The sequence below is a fragment of the Capsicum annuum genome, chromosome 3 (genome assembly GCF_002878395.1).
Source record: "Capsicum annuum cultivar UCD-10X-F1 chromosome 3, UCD10Xv1.1, whole genome shotgun sequence".
NCBI lineage: Eukaryota > Viridiplantae > Streptophyta > Magnoliopsida > Solanales > Solanaceae > Capsicum > Capsicum annuum.
In genome coordinates, this window is record NC_061113.1 from 65,180,172 (window position 1) to 65,190,079 (window position 9,908).

Genomic DNA, 9,908 nt, shown 5'->3' on the forward strand with positions numbered 1-9,908 from the left:
CTTTTATCATATGAATTGTGTGCATATTTACCAGATAGATAGGGGTCTTTCGGGCCTCATGGTTTGGAATACTCTTCACGGCCAGGGCCCCAGTTCAGGTCGTGACAAACTTGATATCAAAGTACGGTTCATGGTCCCAAGGTTTCTATGAAATCACATTGGGTAGAGTCCTATTTATGGGTGTGTAGCACTCTACACTTATAATTAAGAGGTTGCTAGGCGTTTAAGAAATGTTTCCCTTCTTTGTGATTTAGTTCGTGCTTTAGAGTCTAAGCTGTCCCCTAAACAATGATCTCTTGTATTTCAAAAACACAGTTATGCCTTCACATCATATCATCGATCAGAATGCTCAGGTAGATAAGGTCCGTCCCAACCATGAGATGCGGACCCATAACAAAGCTCACACTCCAGAACTTGTCACTACTTTGGGAGTCTCTCCAGTCCCGACCAGTCCACCTCGGGCTCTGTGGACTAATTTCAACCATCCCCCAACTGCTCTGGGAGATATTTCAAATGCATAATTTAGACGGTCTATTTACAGAAGGTTCGTAGAGAGTTTTTCTTCCATAGCTGCTCCGCTTACTAAACTAACTCAGAAAAAGATAAATTTTGTGTGGTCTGACTTGTGTGAAAATAGTTTTGAGAAGTTGAAGGACAAGCTGACTACTGCTTCTATTTTGACCCTTCTTGAGGGTGTAGATAGTTTTATCATTTATTATGATGCATCCCGTATGGGACTTGGTTGTGTATTGATGCAGTGTGGTAAGGTGATAGCTTATGCATCTAGGCAGTTAAAGGTGTATAAGCGTAATTACCCCACTCATGACTTGGAGTTAGCAGCCGTGGTTTTTGCACTTAGAATCTGGAGGTACTATCTCTATGGAGTGCATGTTGATATTTATATTAACCATAAGAGTTTGCAGTATGTTTTCTCATAGAAAGAATTGAACCTCCGGCAGAGGCGTTGGATGGATCTTTTGAAAAACTATGATATGATTCTACATTACCATCCGGGAAAGGCAAATATTGTAGCCGACGCCCTCAGCAGGTTGTCTATGGGCAGCCTTTCTTATGTTAAAAAGGGAAGGAAGAGATGCTGAAGGATATTCACCACCTCGTGAATCTGGGAGTGCGACTCATAGATTTCGAAGATAGAGGGGTGATTGTTCATGAGTTAGCTAAGCCATCCCTTTGTGCTGAAGTTAAATAAAAGCAAGTTAAAGATCCCTTCTTGATGCAAATCAAGAAAGATTTGGGTCAACAGAAGGTAATGTCATTTGAAATTGGTGGTGATGGTATTCTGAGATATTAGGGCAGGTTGTGCGTTTTGAATATTGATGGACTGTGAAAAAGGATCCTTGATGAAGCTCACACTTTGAGGTATGTCATTCACCCAGGCTCTACTAAGATGTACCATGATCTAAAAACCTTGTATTGGTGGAATAACATGAAACATGATGTAGCTGATTTTGTGTCCAAGTGTTTGAACTGTCAACAAGTGAAAATAGAACACATAAGGCCAGGTGGTACTTCCCAAGAGATAGCCCTACCTTTATGGAAGTGGGATATGATAAACATGGACTTCATTACAGGACTTCCGAGATCCCAAAACTAGTATGATTCTATATGGGTGATTGTAGATCGGTTGACAAAGTCAGCCCACTTTTTGCCTATGAGCACTAATTATTTAGGAGAGGGTTATGCTAAGATTTACATTGAGGAGATAGTTTGGTTGCATGGGGCACCAGTGTCCATTATATCTGATAGAGGTACGCAGTTTTTATCTCAATTCTGGAGATCTTTTCAGAAGGGTTTAGGTACGCAAGTGAATTTGAGCACAGCTTTCCACCCTCAGACGGATAGGTAAGCTGAGCGTACCATTTAGACCCTTGAGGATATATTAAGGGCATGCGTCATTGATTTTAAAGGTAGTTGGGTAGATCACCTGGCACTGGTTGAATTTGCTTACAATAATAGTTACCATGCCAGCATCAAGATGGCTCCTTTTAAAGCTTTATATGGGAGGAGATGTAGGTCTATGATAGGATGGTATGACATGGGTGAGACTCAATTATATAGGCCTGATCTTGTTCATCAGGCGATGGAGAAAATGAAGATCATTAGAGAATAACTCAAGACTACTTAGAGTCGTCAGAAGTCCTATGCCGATGTTCAGAGAAAAGAACTAGAGTTAAAAGTTGGTGATTGGGTGTTTCTCAAGGTTTCTCCTATAAAAGGAGTTATGCAATTTGGAAAAAGAGGTAAATTGAGCCCTCGTTATATAGGGTCATATCAGATTCTGAGGAAGATTGGTGTAGTTGCTTATGAGCTAGAATTGCCTGCAAGTTTGGGTTTCGTTCATCCGGTATTCCATGTATCCATGTTGAAGAAATGCATTGGAGATCATTCTTTGGTATTTATAGTAGAGGGTGTCAAAGTGATAGATTCCTTGTCTTATGAAGAAGAGACCATTGAAATTTTAGATTGCCAAGTTCGAAAGCTGAGGAGCAAAGAGATAGCCTTAGTAAAGGCACTGTGGAGGAATCAGAAAGTCGAAGAAGCAACTTGGGAGTCAGAAGATGACATGAGAATTAGATATCCCAATTTGTTTGCTTTGATGGAGGAGGAGACAGAAGGTACTATTCATATTTTATCTTTCCTAGTCCTTTATTATACTTGAAATCTTGTCTGTCCGTATCTCGCATCATCATTCGGGGATGAATAATCCTAAGGGGGGGATAATGTAATGCCCCGCATTTTGGGCTACAATATAGATCATGATTCCATATGTTGATAAATCCCGAAGCCATAAATCCTATGCCAATACGACATGTTAATTATTTGTGTATCATGTGAATCCATTCAAGATTGAATTTACACCTTAGGGGTTATTTGACTCAAGGACGAGTTGAAAACTACTTTGACCGATTAAGCTTAAGTAGACATTATAATTTATGTCAACTTCTATTGACCATGACTCTTTGTATATATTGAATTAGAAATCCTACTATGTGTAAAATGATAGGTTTCCGAGTTAGCTTTCCAATGATACCAATTTTGCTAAAATCTGGCACCCGAGCAAGAAGTTATGGCCTGTCAAAGTAATATGCGTCGCCTAACCAATCGCACATGGCCACTGAAAAGCATAGGCGATAGCATAGGCGCCACCTATGTAAACATAGGAGATAGCCTAGGCGGCACCTATGTAAACATAGGCAATAGCCTAGGCAACGCGTATGTAAACATAGGCGATGGCATAGGCGGTGCCAATGTAAATGTTTCAAGTGACTTAAACACTCCGTTTTTGGGGAAAAGTGGTCCTTTTCCACCCTTACTTAGCCCTAAACACGAAATTCAGTTCCAAAGACCCCAAAATACACCTTCATTCATCAAAAGTGCTTAAGGATTCTCCTTAGGGTTTCAAAATAAAAACCCAAGCAACTCAAGATTCAACCGGGGGTTTTAGAAACTAATTGCATATTTGGAATCCCCAGAACGTAGGCTTTAAGAAGCACCTATAATCTTCACATATAGAGGTACGTGGGGTTATCTTAAAAATCTCATGGGCTTTAAAAGTTTATGTTTTCGAAATGGGGGTTTTGAAATTATGAATATGATTATGTTTTAAATTTTTTATGATATTGATTTGGTTTTTAGGCCTAATTCCAATGTGATTTGATATATTATATATGGATATGCATGTGTTTCATAATGATGATAAATTGAGTGCATGATTTACATGGAACCCCTCTCTTGATATGATATTATTTTAAGTTTTCACATGATATGAATCGTTTGAAATCATCTTGAAATGCATGTCATGAAATGTCTTAAAAATGTCATAATTTGGATATGGTTTTTGACTTTCAAAGAGAGGATTGTTTTGTTCATGTTGAAATATGTTGCATATGATGATTGAATAAAGAGAATGATATGATACTGATGACTTGCAAATCGAGTATGACGATACCCTACAGTGTATGACATGTGATTGATTTGAACAAAGTTTGAATGCATTGATTTTCATGAGAAAAGTGGATGCCCAAAGAAGGCGTTTGAGTGAAAGGGCTCATCGCTGGAAATTGTAGTTGCCGATGCAGGTCATATGATATTGTATCCTACATGGGAGGATAATAAAATCATTGGAACATCTCACATGGGGGGATTCCCTGCGGTGTACTCACATGGGGGTATACCTTCTCCAAATCCTCGTGGCTACTTAGATTGGAGGCTTGGCCGCATCAGAGGCGGATTCCACATAGCCGTGGAATTACAATTGTAGGGTATTCCACCTATCTCAATCGCATTACATTGTTATTGAAAATTATTACATTATGCCCATGTGTTTTCAAATAATTTGATATGAAACTGCTTTATAATGGCTCGCACCTATATTGTGTAAAAATATTATATTTTTGTTTTGATTCCTCTGCATACCAGTACTTTTGTATTGACCCCCTCTCCTCCTAGGTTCGGAGGCACAGTCTAGGGGTCCAGACAACCAGTAGATTCCTTCTGACAGATCGCAGAATCAAGTGGTGAGCCTTCTATATTTCGGAAGGCCTGATGTCTGCAGTTTAATTTATCATTTATTAGTTTTGGGTCTATTGGGGGACTTGTCCCAGTTTTCAGATAGACATTTATTTTAGTCATGTAGTAGAGATTTCACAGACGTTATACAAAAATTGTGTTGAGATTGTGGGACACTATTCCCCATTATTACTTTCGCATGATTCTTGACCATGTTTTCGCTATATTGTGTATATTTTGTATTTCTTTTATCATATGAATTGTGTGCATGGTTACCAGACAAATAGGGGTGTTTCGGGCCTCATGGTTCGGAATACTCGTCACGGCCAGGGCCCCAGTTCGGGTTGTGACACAATCGGATCGATAATGGATCTGTCCATCACAATTAAGTTTTGGTCTAATTTGTAAAATATGTAAAAAAATGATGGGAGAGGTTTTGTTTAAATTCTGTAAGTTGGTGATTTGTGGACTAATTTGTAACTTTTAAAACTTGTAAATAAATTTAAATTTTCAAAAGTTGGTCATTTCCCTAAAAAAATTGGAGTCAATTTAATTAAAATGTAGACTTGAAGAGTCCATGTAACAAAGAATTTCATTTGTGACAGGGAGAGATAGAGAAGATGAACCTCAGACATAGTGAAGACCATTAAAGATGGAGCGATTTTGTTGAAATGGAGTATTTGAGCTCAAATGAGTCTCTTTACTTTCCGTTTTGATGCTTCAAATGTCCACATATTTTATGGGTAACATCCCACTAATATTTTTATCACAATTTTACCTAATTACATTAAATTTTATAAATCTTATATATATTTTAAGTCTTGAAACATATCATCTTTGATACATTTTAAATCAATCTGTTCGTTAAATAAGAAAGTAACAGAACTACAATTATTTAGGAGAGTAAATTATGGGAGATAATCTCTAAAATATCTATAATAGCAAAAAAATAGAATTTAAACATTCCATTATATATATACATATATATATATATATATAATATTAGATTAGGTTGAAGTTATCGATAAGCCCTTAAACTTGTTTCGAGATTTCACTTGGACCCCTCAACTGAGACTTGAACCTATTGAGTACCTAGATTATTCAAAATGTATACCTATTGGGCACAAAGTGTTGATATGGCAAGAAAAGTGTCTTCCACTTTCTTTAGGTGCATGAATTGACTAGCAAATAATATTTTATTTTTATTTTTAAGAGTTTATTGTTAAATTTATTTCATTAATATAATTTCTAATAATAATAAATTTTTAATTAAAATAATAAGAAAGATCGCCCCCCTCCCCCCCGGCATTTTCTTCATCCAAGTTTTGTAACCTTCTTTTTTTTAATCCTTAGCAATTCCATTTCTTTTTAGTTTTGCTATGGTGTGTGTTTCTGGTGTTATTGTTTGGTTGACTAATTGAAATTGTCAAAGTTAGTAGTAGTGGTGGTGGCATTTTTTTGATGGAATTTTATGAAAAAATGATTTGATTTAGTATGAACTGGAGCTTTGTAAGTCGGGTAAGAGCTCGTTGTTGGTTTGTTGGGGGAATTTTTCAAATTGAATTTTCCAATGGGATGCATTTTTTGGCGAGTCTCAATGGAAAATCAGAACTAGAGAGTATATTGTTGTTGCTAAATTTAAAAAAAAAAAAAAAGCTTCGTCGAGAACCAATTTTTCTTGAACCTCTAGTGAAAAAATCAAGAAAATATTACAATAAAAGTGTTCAGAAAGAGTTGAAATTTAATTTTCAAGTCAATAAGTAAAAAAAATTGCACCAAAACACTATGCAAAAGCAAAGTTGGTTCAGCATTACTAAAAGAAAATGTGAATGTGTTTAATCCACGTGAAAAATATTGAATGGACTAACTTTCCACGTAAGCCATGCTTGATAACACGCGCAGGAGATTTGATGAGCCATTGGAAAAAAAGGCTTACGTGGATCAAATTTCATGTGGGTTGGGCGTATATAGGTTCAAGTCAAAATTGGGGGGTCCAAGTGAAATATCGAAATAAGTTTAAGGATCTATCGATGACTTAAACCATTAGATTTCAAACATATGTATCATCCTTAAATTATGGGAAGGAAACACAAGTTCTTGATATGTATCAAATATGTTTATCTGATACATATGTTTGATTCATGTATACTTGGTACTTGTGATTGATACATTAATTCATTTTGATAAAAATTGGTCGACTTTGATATCAAGAACAATATAATTGTGTGAATAGATATTCATATGTATCATTGTCACGTACTAATCTACTATATACATAAGAAATTTATAAATTTGTTACATGAGCATGAAGATGCATTCACATATATCATGAATGAAAAAAATACTTAAGTCATCCATAGACCCCTAAGGTTGTCCAAAGAATTCACTTGGACATCTCAATTTAGCCTTATACCTATTGAACACCTTAACTACTATGAATTTGAACAACTTGAACACTTTTTACTAACATGATTTAATGAGTGTAGTACACTACAAAGTGGCATGTGAGAGGTGGGTTTTTTCAAATTTTCTTTTTTTTTTGTGTTCTTCTTCATTTTATTTTTTTTTCAAGATGCAACTACCGTCTGCCGCCATATTTGTTGAAAAAATAGAGACCACCACCCAAATCTTACATCCCCCACCACATTGTTCTAAAATGTTCTTCTTCCCCACTAAACAAAAACTGAAACAGAAAGATAAAAAAGAAAGAAGAACAAATATGAACAAAATGAAAAAAGGAACATATTCTTACAAAAACCCACAAATTTAAGGAAGAACAAGAAAAAAGACAGAAAGGGAAAGAAATATAGAGGATTCATACTTTGATATTGTAAGAAGCTTAATTCTTTCCAACTCAATTCATTTTCTTAATTATTAGATAAAAACACCAATTCTTTGACTTTAATAAATGGTCAACTTCTTGCGTTAAAGTTTAGTGCTTTTGTGAGCTTATTTAATGAATTTTCATTGATTTTTTTTGTTGAATTGTTATGCCATTATTGAGCTTAAAATGGAGAAGATAGCTCCAGCTAATGAATGAAGATGGTGGTAATGTGATAGAGGTAGGGGGTGGGGTGCAATGAATAAAGGTGGCAATGGGGGTGAGCAGATGGGGAGTCTATGAATAAAGGTGGCGGTGATGAAGAGGAGGAGCGTGATGATAGGGTCCGATGGATGGAGAGCTGATAAATGAAGGTGGCGAGGGGGAAGGGGGTTGGCGACGATGAAAGTTGGGTAGTTAAGTTTGGGTTTAAATTATAAATATATTTATTTTACTCATAAATTTTTATATTTTTTTTAAAATTTATCTACTACATGTCCTTCTTTAATTGGTCTTTTTTGCCACATCACTAGAAGTGTGATACACACATCTTATACTTGTGGATGATTATCAAAAAATGGCTAATTTGGTATACATTTTGAGTGGTTTAAGTATTCAATAGGTATAAGGATGAGTTGAGGTGTCCAAGTGAATTTTGTGGACAACTTTAGGGGGAAATGAATGATTTAAGCCTAAAAAGTACATTCTTTAGTTTTATGATGAATATGCACCTGCAAGCACATTCATATGTATCATAAACGAAAATTACATTCTTTTTTACTATGATACATATGTATAGAGATACATTTGCACATTTCATGAGCAAATATTAATAAGCTTCATATTATATATGAATTAGTAGACTATGATACATTAGAAATTCAAGTCCATTTACATAGGTCTTCGAATTGTTGTATCTTATCTTGATGATGATCAGGTGACAACAAGGGACCAGGTCCCTAGGTATTCACGAATCCAATACAACTGTCACTATCCTGCATAATTTTATCTTCTAGTGTAACAAACTATGCAGGTGATCTTGTACCCATTAGGATACTTGGCCCAATTAAATTTCTACCCTAATCATTATTCCACTATAAAAGGAAAAGAATTCTTCTTAATTTGTGAGTTTTTGAAAAATCAGAAAAGAGGAGAAGGAAATTGGCAAAAACTTGACTTTGCAATATTGCTCAAGTTCTTAATTTCTTTATGTACTGAAGGAGTGAGTATTCTTGAGTCATGTCATGGTCTGTAACTGAATTACTCATGTTATAATAGTAATGCCTTTTTTTGTTCTTGAGGGTGATTAGGTAGAATTAGCTGAGTTTGACATTGGTTAGAGTTAATCAATATCAAGGTGAGTTCTTGGTAGAGTTTTCAAGGTAGGTGTGTAATAGAGATGTTACAAACTAGATGATCCTAGAGTTAGGTACTAATAGAGTCTGTAATCAAGAGTTTGATTATAGTGGATTGTTGAGCACTTGTGAGGGCAAGTCTTGGCTTTTCCTCCCTTGAGAAAGGAGGTTTCCATGTTAAAACACTATGTTTTTTACGTTCTTGCAAGGTTTTAGTTTTTTAGTGGTTTACTATTTTATTGCCTATGTCTGACTCTAAGGGACATGGTCCCTCAGAGTGTGGTGTATCCCCCTTATATTTCATCAATTGGTATTAGAGCTAGAATGCTCTAAAAGGTTCACACCTAAAGTGATTTGGTTATCATGGCTACTCTAACTAATTTGGAAGAAGGGCAATATACCACTAGACCACATAGATTTAATGGAAAATTCTATGGGTGGTGGGAAACAAAGATGTATGACTTCATTATGGCTGACTATAGTGAGTTGATAGATGTAATACTTGATGGTCCTCATGTGCCAGTTAAAGAGGTCAAGGAATGAGACATAACTAGAATGGTTGTTAAAAGAAGGAGAGAGTATGATGATGAAGATAGAAGGAAAGTTGAGAAAAATTACAAGTCCAAGAAACTACTAGTTTGTGGCTAGGTCCCAATGAATACAACAAGATTTTTGCCTGTGAAAATACTAAGGAAATCTGGGATTATTTAAGACTGCGCATCAAGGAACCACTGATGTAAAGGATTCAAAAGTTGATATACTACTACTTAGTATGAAACCTTCACCATAAAAGAAGGAGAAACTATCCAAGAGATGCATACTAGATTTACTTCAATCACCAATGAGTTGCATTACCTAGGAGAAGTCATTCCTTTGTACAAACAGGTGAGAAATATTCTGGGGTTTCTGCCTAAATCTTGGGAAAGCAAAGTGGATACTATCACTGAGGCAAGGAACCTGAAAACTGTCACTATGGATGAACTTATTGGTAATTTGAAGACACATGAACTCAAAAAGTAGCAAGGTCAAGAGAAAAAGGAAGTAAAAAGGGAAAAATATCTGGCATTGAAGGCTTCTAAGTCAGATTCAAGTGAAGCATAATCTTCAAAGTATTCCTACCCATTACTTTTCAGTTGTGAATCTCCCTCTGAATGTTATGAATGCTATCCATAAAAGTTTTGCTCAATTTTTCTAGAGTTGTC